This window comes from Lithobates pipiens, unplaced genomic scaffold, assembly GCF_037356315.1.
Source record: "Lithobates pipiens isolate NorthernLeopardFrog02 unplaced genomic scaffold, aLitPip1_a1.2 Scaffold_19, whole genome shotgun sequence".
Lineage (NCBI taxonomy): Eukaryota > Metazoa > Chordata > Amphibia > Anura > Ranidae > Lithobates > Lithobates pipiens.
Window position 1 is genome coordinate 85539322 of NW_027507764.1, and position 11761 is coordinate 85551082.

The window sequence follows — 11761 nt, forward strand, 5'->3', positions numbered from 1 at the left end:
GGCAAAGTGGACACTTCGCCCTCAGTAAAAATGGTCGCCGGAGCCTCCGAAACCACCGTGCATGCGCCGAGCGGCGGGACGAACCGACGAGGCATACGACCGGCCGGCGCATGTGCAGACGACGGCGGGGAACGCTGACAGAGAATAAGAAACCAGGCGCTCGCCGCGCGCGGCCCCTAGTAAGCCTAAGAGATGACAGACGTGAGGGGGAAAGGGAGGGGGGCCTCTAAGAAGTATGGAAGCCAGGGGAACGCGACCAGAGAGCTGGGGAGGAGGGAAGGAGAGAGAGGGAAGAAGAAAGGGGAGGCAAGAGACGAATTACAAGTCTCAGATAAAGAGAAAAGGAAAGAAAAGGAGGGCAGAAGGGAAGGAAAAGACAGAAAGGAGAAAAAAAAGGAAAGGAGAAAAAAAAAAAAAGCTGCCACCTCTGCTGCCGTGAGCTGAAGCCTGAACGCCCAAACTGCAGATAAAGCTCTTACTTAAGAGACAAACTGCTTGTCCCAAAAGATCCTACAGAAGGGACCTCCAACCTTATAAGCGCATTTAGCTGCCCAAGAGAAGGAACTGCGTCCGGGAGAGGCTTGAACCCGGACGGACGCTGCCAAATGCAGAAGGTAAGGACGCCGACCAGGATTCACTGCCATGAGGTATGAGGAAAAAAAGGAGAATGCGGGGGCTGTACTAACCTTTTCTTTTATAATATTCACTAGTCCTGAGGGAGGAGCCAAGGCGGAGCTTGTCACAGGTATGCTGCCATGGAGGCACCAGGAAAAAACTGTAAACTCTATTGGCTGTAATGCCATTGCACATATTAACTAAATATACTACCAACAATAAATATCAATAAAAAGCCTTTTTCTTATTTGTTTTTCTTCTAGCAGGTTAGTAGATGCCCCCTACTGATTCTTATGTGGTAGTGCAGTGTTAATTTTGATGTCAAATTTCAATTTAGTTTTAGTCATAGTCTTTTGACTAAAATGCCATTTTAGTTTTAGTTGTATTTTAGTAATTTCAATTGTTTTAGTCTTAGTTGTATTTTAGTCTACGAAAAAAGTGTTAAATTAGTCAACTATATTAGTAGGTGAAATTAACACGCAGCATTTAAGTGCGTCAAGTATTTTTAAATGTAAATTTTTTCTAGTATTTGGGGGGAAAACTTATAAATGCGAAGGGGCATAAACGTGTCTAAAAGCATGTACAATATGCTACATAGGGGCATTGTTTATACTTTATTCTGCTGGCAGTTCTGGCATTGTTTCTGCTGCCCAGTGTGCATGGATCCTTGCTTTTTAAATTACATGCACAGCATTTTTTCCTTTTGAGATACAGGTTTAACTAAATTAATGAAGGATGATCATTGTAAGCACAGTCAGTGCTAAATTATTTGTTTCAACCCTCTAATTACCACTTTTGCTATACAGCTTGGTCTGTTAAAGGAAGTTGAAAAATAACAAACTTACTGGCCAGTTCACACAGTGAGAATAAAGGGAAAAAAAGGAAAACTGATACAGCCACCAGATTTAAGGATTTCTAAGTTGCAATAAAATACATTTTTGCTCTTAGGTAGAGATACGCTTTAGGTTCTTATTGATGCAATGCAAACCTACCTAAATCTGGAACAGATCATGGCTGATACTGGTGCTGTTAAAGTGTTATTAAACCCACAACAGTAAAATCAGTCTGTATCTGCAGTAAAGCATGCTTGCTATACTCACTATGGAACCTAAGGGGTTAATCCTCTGCATTGTGTAAAAAGCCGCTTTTTCCACTGTCCCTAATTCATCTCCTGATAGTACAGAGCCTTGGGAGCATTCTGCACATGCTCAGTTTGGTCTGTATTGTGAGAGAGTTTTTTTTGGGAGGGTGCATGTGATCAGCACAGGGCCAATCAGCAATGTCCAGGCATATGGTCAGGGGTCATGCAGCCTCATACAACAGTCAGATGAGAATGAGAACTCCTCCTACAAGCTTAATCCAGATACTGATATAAGTCATAAGACTGCTATATACTGCTGATGCAGTTTATATTTACTAAAATAATTGCATTGTCATGTTGTGTAATGTGGGAGACCAGATATAGTGAATGCAGGGTTTAGTAACACTTTAAGGAGTCTGTAAAGGCATGGTGAAGATTCCCCAGGACTGAGACAGTGTCACAGTCACTTACCTTTCGCGTTCCGGGGGCTGATACCTCATCAAGGACACTTCTGCATGCCCCGGGACTGTGACGTCATAAGGAGCGGGGTCACCATGTGACATCACCCGTGACCCTGCCCCTTATCCACGGCATTACAGCGGGAGAGCGTTGTGTCAACATCGAAAGAGCAGAAGAAGGAAGAAGAAGAAGGCGGTGACGACGGGAGGAGAAAGCCGGGCTCCTCCACTAGCAAAAGAGCGGCCAAAAGAGCAGAAGATAGCGGAGGAGCCCGGTGAGAAGAACTGGAAAGCACGGAGAAGTCGGAAGAACAACCGCGAAGTCGGAAGAAGACCCCCGGAGTCTGAAGAAGACCCCCGAATTCGGAAGAAGACCCACAGAGCTGCCTAATAAACTACTTTAAAAACCTGTGTAGTGTGTTTTTTTATTGTCACTTTTTCCCCTAGGTGGATGGGTAGGGGTACGATGTACCCCATACTCATTCACATAGGGTGCGGGGCCGGGATCTGGGGGTCCCCTTATTAAAGTGGACTCCCAGATTCCGATAAGCCCCCCGCCCACAGACCTCGACAACCAACAGCCTGAATTCTCGGGAAGAGGCCCTTGTCAGCATCAACATGGGGACAAGGTGCTTTGGGGTTGCGGGGAAGCAGGGTGCCCCCCTGTCCCAAAGCACCCACCCCCTCATGTTGAGGGCATGCAGCCTGGTACGGTGCAGGAGGGGGGGGCACGCGCTCATCCCCACCCCCTTTACTGACCGGCCGGGTTGCATGCTCGCATAAGGGTCTGGTATGGACATTGGGGTGACCCCCATGCCGTTTTTTCAGCATAGGGGGTTACCCTTACAACCCATACAAGGCGACGGGGCTCGCAAGGTGTCCATGTTGCCGAAGAAAGTCCTGTCGTACCTGAAGTCACGTTTAAAATGAACGGACTTTAGTCCGTGTGTGAGCAAGTCCATTCACTTGGAAAGTCCGTCGGACCCGCATACAGACGAGCAGACTTCCCAACAGGAGCTGGGTCCGGCGGACTTTTGGCGGAAAGATTTAAAACATGTTTTAAATCTAGGTCCGCCGGACTTTGGGGAAGAAAAAGTCTGCTGGAGCCCGCACACGATCGAATTGTGCGACGGACTCTGGTCCGCCGGAAAGTCCGATCGTGTGTACGGGGCATAAGGGGTAGATCTGAAATGAGTGGAAGCTCTGCTGCTTTTATCATCCAATCATGTGCAAGCTAAAATGCTGTTTTTTTGTTTTTCCTGCATGTCCCCCTCAGATCTACAGCGACTTTACTTCAGTCCACAGTCCAGTCTAAAATTGTTTAGCCTGCTAGAGTGCATTCTTCATTTGTCCAGTCCATATTAGTACAGTCTGCTTCCGCTCAGTATGGGCACCAGTCCACCTCTGCATCTGCAAGTACCTGTTAATTGACCTGGGGGTTTCTTGCTGCTAACTCCAGGTAGTGTCTTAACTGCAGTGCATGACAGACAGTGGTACAAGGTAGTACAATGTCTGATCAATGGCTTTTACTATTTCTAGCGATTGGAAATTGTTTAGATAAATGTGAAAAAAAAACTTTCCGTGCTATCCATGTGTATGAAACACCTATTACTTAACTCTATATACTATAGGAGGCAGCTTACACCACTATGCATCCAACCACCTGTACAAAATATAATAAATCTACATAGTGCATAAATAAATACCTGAAAACTGTTTAAAAATCATCTATATATAATATATAAATATATGGGAGTCCATCTTTTCTTTTAACCACTTGACCACTGGGCACTTAAACCCCCTTCCTATCCAGTCCAATTTTCAGCTTTCTGTGCTCTCACACTTTGAATGACAATTACTCAGTCATGCAACACTGTACCTATTGTGTGTCCTTTTTTTCACACAAATATAAATTTAAAAAGACAGAAAATTCTGTAAAAAAAGAAATTTTTCTTTGTTTTCGTTATTTCAAATTATAAATTTTTCTTCATAAATTTTGGCCAAATTTTATACTGCTACATATCTTTGGTAAAAATAATCCAAATCGGTGTATATTATTTGGTCTTTGTGAAAGTTATAGAGTCTACAAGCTATGGTGCCAATCACTGAAAATTGATCACACTTGATGAACTAACGGCCTAGCTAATTTCTTGAGATTCTAACAAGCCAGGAAAGTAAAAATAGCAATCACATGGTACTTTTTTTTATATATTTTTTGGGGATATTTATTATAGCAAAAAGTAAAAAATATTGCTTTTTTTTTCAAAATTGTCTGCTTTTTTGTTTATAGAGCAAAAAATAAAAACTGCAGAGGTGATCAAATACCACCAATAGAAAGCTCAATTTGTGGGGAAAAAGGACATCAATTAAATTTGGGTACAACATTGCACGACTGCGCAATTGTCAGCTAAAGCGACACAGTACCGAATCGCAAAAAATGCTCTGGTTGGGAAGGGGGTAAATCCTCCAGGGCTGAAGTGTTTAAAATGAGTTAGTTGGAGTTTAGCTTCAATTTGGTTATCACTTATGTAAAGTCCATCTGAATTTACTAGTCCATCTAACACTACCCTCTCCAGACAATGCTGCTCCCCAAGGGTGTCTCCTTTGCTCTTCCACTGATAAAGGAGCCACCATAAGACAGGAAATGTGTTACTGGCCAGACAACCAGGCAAAAATAAAGGAAAAAAGCAGCCACCAAAAAAAGGTATAAAGGTAAAAATAAAGGAAAAAAGACATGTAAGGATTGGTGAGCTGCAATATATTACATGTTTTGTTTTGTAGTTTAGCTACACTTTAAGTTTTGGAGCTTTATCAGCTGATTGTGGCTAATCAGGAACAAACCCACCCAGAAAATATTGAGGATACTCTTCATCTGAAAGCGGATCTACAGCAAAAGGCTCAAAGGCAGCTACAGAAATATCAGAAAATGATTCTGGATTAGAATACGGTAATGTTTAGAGCCCCCATGTTCTGAGCTAACAGTCATATTTGCACCACATACCTGGACATTGATTCCTGCCAAGCTTGGCAGCACTTGTTGCCTTTTGGACACTCATCTTTACCACAAAATGACAAGCAAGGCTTGAATTTTTATCATCTCTATCATTCAATTTTTTTATGCTTGTACTTGGCCTCGTAAATCAGAAAAAGTGACTGATTGATTGATAAAAGTGTTTTATTGCAGAGGATTATCTTGTTTCAGGTAGCAGACTTAAGTCATATCTTGATAATATATTCCTCTGAATTGTCCTGATCTAGAACAATGCATGCCCTTTAATCCTTTGTGGGTAGTTGTACTAATCATAGTAATGATAGATTAAGCAGATTCACTGCTAGATGTCAACTAAGGACAGCAACACAGAATTTGTTTATCAGGAATATGTTAAAAATTAATGACAATTATAGAGAAGTACTGAATCTTGTGCTCTCACTAACATTACGTGTCATCAATAGGCATTCATAAAGCAAATCTAAAGTCAAAAACCAAAATGAACTGCTTCCTGGCCGGCATATAATAATATACTGACCACGCAGGAGTGCTGCCATCCTGGGCAGAATTCATATGACGTTGTTCCAGGATTGCACCCTACGGGCCTTGCTGCAGGGCTATCTGTTAACTGCTGTGTCCACCAGACACAGCAGGTGACAGGTCAGTGTACCAGGCCACTGCCAGTACCATGTGATCGCTGTGACCAATCACAGCAGATCACATGGAAATTGTACACAATGAATGGTTTCCATTCATAGCCAATCATTGAGTACTATTGTGTTGATCTCTGTGATTGCTCACAGTGATCACATAATACAGACGGGGCCAACCCCAGTGCATCTGTACCATGTGATAGCTGTGGCCAATCAGCTTCACAATAGTACACACTGTATAAATGGATGTCATTCATAAAAATGGTTTCTTATGACAGTGATTATCACTGTTATAAGCAATCAGCATTTAAAAAAAAAACCTGATCACCTCTCCAGAGTAGTACAGTGTCACTATGGTAACACTGTATTGCTCTGGTCACAGTATGTAAAATTAATAAAAAAGAAATAAAACAATGTAATTAAAAAAAAAGTTACAAAAATAGAATTATTATTATGTTTTTTAATTACAACTTAGAAAAACTCACCATGCCTCTTAAAATAAATATCTTGGACTGTCTACTTTCCAAAAGGGGTCATTTGGGGATATTTGTACTATCCTGGCATTTTTGGGCCTCAAGAGATGAGCCATCGGTAGTTTAGGATTGATTGATTTTCAAATATACTGTACACACCATATTTTGTGGACTCTTTAACCTTTCTACAGACTAAGGCCCCTTTGACACTGAGGCGTTTCTCAGGCGCTACAGCGCTAAAAATAGCGTCTGAAACAAACCGCCCCCTTTCACTCCAGTGTGAAAGCTGGAGAACTTTCACACTGGAACGGTGCGCTAGCAGGACGGTAAAAAAAAGTCCTGCTAGCAGCATCACCGCTCCTACCCATTGAAATCAATGGGGCAGCGCGGCTGCAGCAGCGCTTTGCGGATGGGTTTATCCCTTTTTCGGCTGCTAGTGGGGGTTAAAACTACCCCACTAGTGGCCGAATACTGCGGCTAAAACGATGGTAAAGCGGCGCTAAAAATAGCGGCGCTTTACCGCCGATGCCTGATGGGCTATTTTTAACCATAGAAATGTAGCAGAATACATTTTGCCCTAAATCTATGAAGAAAGATTATTTATTTGCACAGTGTGTCCCGCCGGGGAATCTTCACCATGCCTTTACAGACTCCTGAACCACTTCCCGACTGGCGCACGATGATGTACGTCGGCAGAATGGCACGGTCAGGCAAATTGGCGTACAGGTACGGCCATTTGTATTTGCCGCCCTGCGTGCGTGCCTTTTGGGACCCCCGTGAGTCCGGTCGCAGGTCCCACAGACTCGATCGCCATGGTGATACCCGCGATCATCTCACAGGAAGGCTGAATTGGGAGATGCCATTGTAAACAGCATCTCCCCGTTCTGCCTAGCAACAAGTGACACTGATCTCTGCTCCATGTGATTGCAGCAGAGATCAGTGTTCACTAACACACAGCCCAGCCCCCCACAGTTATTAACACTCCCCTAGGACATACTTAACCCCTACACTGCCACCCCCTGGTTAACCCCTTCACTGCCAGTGTCATTTACACAGGAATCAGTGCATTTGTATAGCACTGATTGCTTTATAAATGACAATGGTCCCAAAAATGTGTCAAAGATGGCCGATGTGTCCGCCATAATGTCGCAGTCACAATAAAAATTGCTGATCGCCGCCATTACTAGTAAAAAAAAAATAATAAAAATGCCATAAAACTATCCCCTATTTTGTAAACGCTATAAATTTTGCGCAAACCAATCAATAATCGCTTATTGCCAAAAATATGTAGAATACGTATCGGCCTAAACTGAGAATTTTTTTTTTTATATATATATATTTGGGGGATATTTATTATAGCAAAAAGGTTAAAAATAATGCGTTTTTTCAAAACTGTCGCTCTATTTTTGTTTATAGCGCAAAAAATTAAGCCTGCAGGGGTGATCAAATGCCACCAAAAGAAAGCTCTATTTGTGGGGAAAAAAAAGGGCATCAATTTTGTTTGGGAGCCACGTCGAATGACGGCACAATTGTCAGTTAAAGCGACGCTGTGCCGAATCGCAAAAAGTGGTCTGGTCTTAAGCCAGCAAAATGATCCGGCCTGAAACAGGTTAAAGTGTTACTAAACCCAGGACCCTGCATTCACTATATCTGGTCTCCCACAGTACACAGAACATGGAAATGCAATAGTTTTAGTAAATATAAACTGCTAAATACATTTTCTCATCAGCAGTATATAGCAGTCTTGTGACTTCTATCAGTGTCTGGTTAAAGCTTCTAGGAGGAGCTTTCATACTGCACTAGCCTTCCTATCAGGATGTAGGACCCCTGACCCTCTGTTTGGAGAGTGCTGATTGGCCCTGTGCTGATCACATGCACTCTCCCAAGAAAACAAAACAAAACTCTCTAGCAATACACACCAAACTGAGCATGTGCAGCCTGGCTCCAAAGACTCTGTATTATCAGGACATGTTTTGGAGGCAGTGAAAGCAGAGGAGGATCTGTGCATACAGGATCAAACAACCTTTATAGACAATGCAGAGGATTAACCCCTTAAATTCCACAGTGAGTATAACAAGCAAGCTTTACTGCATATACAGACAGATTTTACTGTTGTGGGTTTAGTAACACTTTAAGACACACGAGAAAAGTGCCCTTCTAAGATCAGTTGTCAACAACATTAACTCTGTCACAAATAACATTGCTATGTTTCTGGCCACTATCCTATCACCCTTAGTTGGCAACACAGTACACCATATTTAGAACTCCCAAAAATATGTTAACAAAGTATATGGATTGAAGTCAGACACAGAAGAAACAATCATGTCCTATTATATCCCTTTGCACTTGTATACTAATTGCAGAAGTTAGTAAGAAAACATCTGAAACTAGATAAGATTCTTGACAGTAGAACAGAATGCAAGCCAGACTAAGTATGTTCCTTGTTGGGCATTTGCCTCATCAAATATTTCTAGTAGAAGGATAACCTCTATAGGCAGACGTGGCTGTGCTATGAGATTACCTGTATCTCCCCATGTAACTAACCAATACATGGAAGAAGTGGAGAAGAGAGCCTTGAACTCTTTCATGTGAGTAACACCATTTGATTGGTTCATGTATGGGTACAATATGTGGGTCAAGATTAGAATATCAAAAATATGAACCCGTAAACTCAGTGGAATTAAACAGTAAGTTTACAAGGGAAAAGGCACAGAATAACAAACTATCCTTTCTGGACTGTGTGTTACATGCCAAGGAGGAAGGTGACTTGGTCATTGAGGTTTACATGAAACCCACCCACACAGTACAGTATCTGCTTTTTGACTCCCACCACCAAATGGAATGCAAACTGGGGGTTATTAGTACTGTGCAACATTGAGATAAAGTTGTAATTACAAACACAGAGTCTAAAGACAAAGAACGCAGATGTAGCGCCGGCTCCTGTTTTTTTATTTTATTTAATATTACCTCTGAACCGTCGTTTGGTATGGGTTTAATTGCTCCAAATTTTGACCTCAGCGTCAGTCTGGCTGGACTACAGGGTGTTCTGCCTGGCCAATGGGGGCGCTGTCACTTTTGGCAGGTATGGAAAGACAGTCCGGTTAAGTGCTTTAAGGTTACATTCTCTCGGAACCAGCCCAGTGGGAGGGTCACTCTTGCTGTGCCTTCTGGGAGTGGGCGCTTAAGGTGCGGATGTCACGTGTTTCGGGGTTCTGACTGCATGGTCCTGGTCCTCCTGACCAGCCCCCAGGACTTCTATGGCCTGGGGTGCAGATCCACCCAACTTTACGCCTCGAGGCTGGCTAGCCCGAGGCGAGGAAATTAAACAAAGGATTCGGAGGTGGTCCGGTGCCGTCTCAGGTTGCAGAGAGGCCCCGCAACTTTGAAGTTATTCAGGGGAGGACTCTTCGAGAGAAGGCCATGCAAGGGTTGGCTTCTCAACAAGAGCCTGGTAAAGCTGAAGGATCTAAATGAATCCAATCTCGTGCGGTATCGCCTGATCGGCTGCAAGATACGGGTACCACACGAGTGTTCTACAAGTGTTCAAGTTTCCTTGTTCATGTTCTATAACAAAGTCTGTGGCAGAGACTTGTTCCTGACTCAAGCACCCTGTTGGCTGCTAGGCCTGGTGAGAGAAGGACTATCCAACTAGGGTCAGGATCCAGCTGTGAATGGCTATTCTCTGGATTTATTCAAAGTGAGAGAGTTCTTTTCATGCTGACTTTGATACTAAGAGTACCTGGACTTTTCACCTAAACCCTCTGATCCTATACTGAGAGACTGTTTGTTAACTGTTTTTTTCAAATAAAATCCCTTCAAGTGGATCTGTCATCAGTCTCTATAGTTCTTGGGCCATCTACCTCGGGAAACCCCTAGACGCAATTCGAGGTGAAGAAGGTAACGGTAAGCCCATTAATGTCAGCCGCTCCTTCGGGAGTCAGTGCTACACAGACATCAGGAGTTCCTTTACAGTTTGTGGAATCTCAGACTGGGTGTTCATAAAAGCATCCCCAAGGTCAAGCAAAAGCACAGGAATATTGAACAGAGGGGAGAAGCAGAAAACACAGACTAAAATAGTCATCATGTATGTAGTGTGAGCATTATGGCGCAATGATCAAACCAGGCATGTGTAATAAGCAGCCCTGGGACAGAATAAGTTTATTCCAATTTTGGCTTTGGTATATGCAGGACTAGTGTATAAGTAAATGACCAATAGTAACTGTTTTGAGAGTGATATTACCTTTTAAGGAGATAGCCCACATTCCTTAAAGGGCTTAGTGGGCTTGGTCATTTGGCTAGTTTGTAAATGTATTCCTATAGCATTAGGTCAGTTAGCCACTTCAGCCCCGGAAAAATTTACCCCCTTCCTGACAAAATGTACGACCTTTTTTCCCCACATATAGAGCTTTCTTTTGATAGTATTTGATCACCTCTGCGGTTTTTATTTTTTGTGCTATAAACAAATGAAGAGTATCAATTTTGAAAAAAACACACTATCTTTTACTTTTTGCTATAATAAATATCCCAATGAAAAAAAAAAAAAAAACTACAAATTTTTTTCCCTTAGTTTAGGCCGAAATGTATTCTTCTACATATTTTTGGCAAAATTAATCGCAATAAGTGTATATTGATTGGTTTGAGCAAAAGTTATAGCATCTACAAAATAGGGGATAGATGTATGGCATTTTTACTATTATTATTCTTTTACTAGTAATGGCGGCGATCCTCATTTTTTAGTGGTACTGCAATATTGCGGCGGACAAATCAGACACTTTTGACACATTTTTCTCTACCTCTATATCTCTATACCTCTTTATCTCGTTATCTCTCTCCCTCATTATCGCTCCTTCTTTATCACTTTCTCTCTCTCCCTCTTTATCTCTCTTTATCTTTTTCCCTCTTTATCTCTCGCTCTCTTTATCTTTTTCCCTCTTTATCTCTCGCTCTCTTTATCTCTTGATGTGGTATCAGTCTCTTAAAGATCTTGCACAGTAGGGTATGATTGTGAAAGGAAAAAAAAGGACAAAAAAAAAAAAACTGTCAGTTCTTGTGCTGAAAAGAAGCATGCTGATAGGAGGGGAAAAGAGAGTGACAGAGAGATAGGATCTCTGTACTAATATTACTCCATTGTCCAGTCGCAGGCTGGGGGCAGGTCCACGATAACCAGGGCTCTATGAGCCTTAAAGTGGCATTAAAGGTTATTTTTTTTCTTATAACCAACATGTCATAACTACCTGCTCTGTCTAATAGTTTTTCAGAGAGCAGCCCTGATTCTCCTCTTTTAGGGTCCCCTGTGGGCGCTCCTGGCTCCTCCTCTTCAGCCAGTGTCCCCAGTAGCAAACTGTTTGCTCTGGGGGCACTGGTGCGTGCTAGCTCCTGAGCCCCATTCGATGTGTCCAAAAGACACATAGAGCCGTGGCTTGGCTCCGCCCCCACTATCTACTCATTGGCTCACTGGCTGTGATTGACAGTAGCAGGAGCCAATGGCAGTT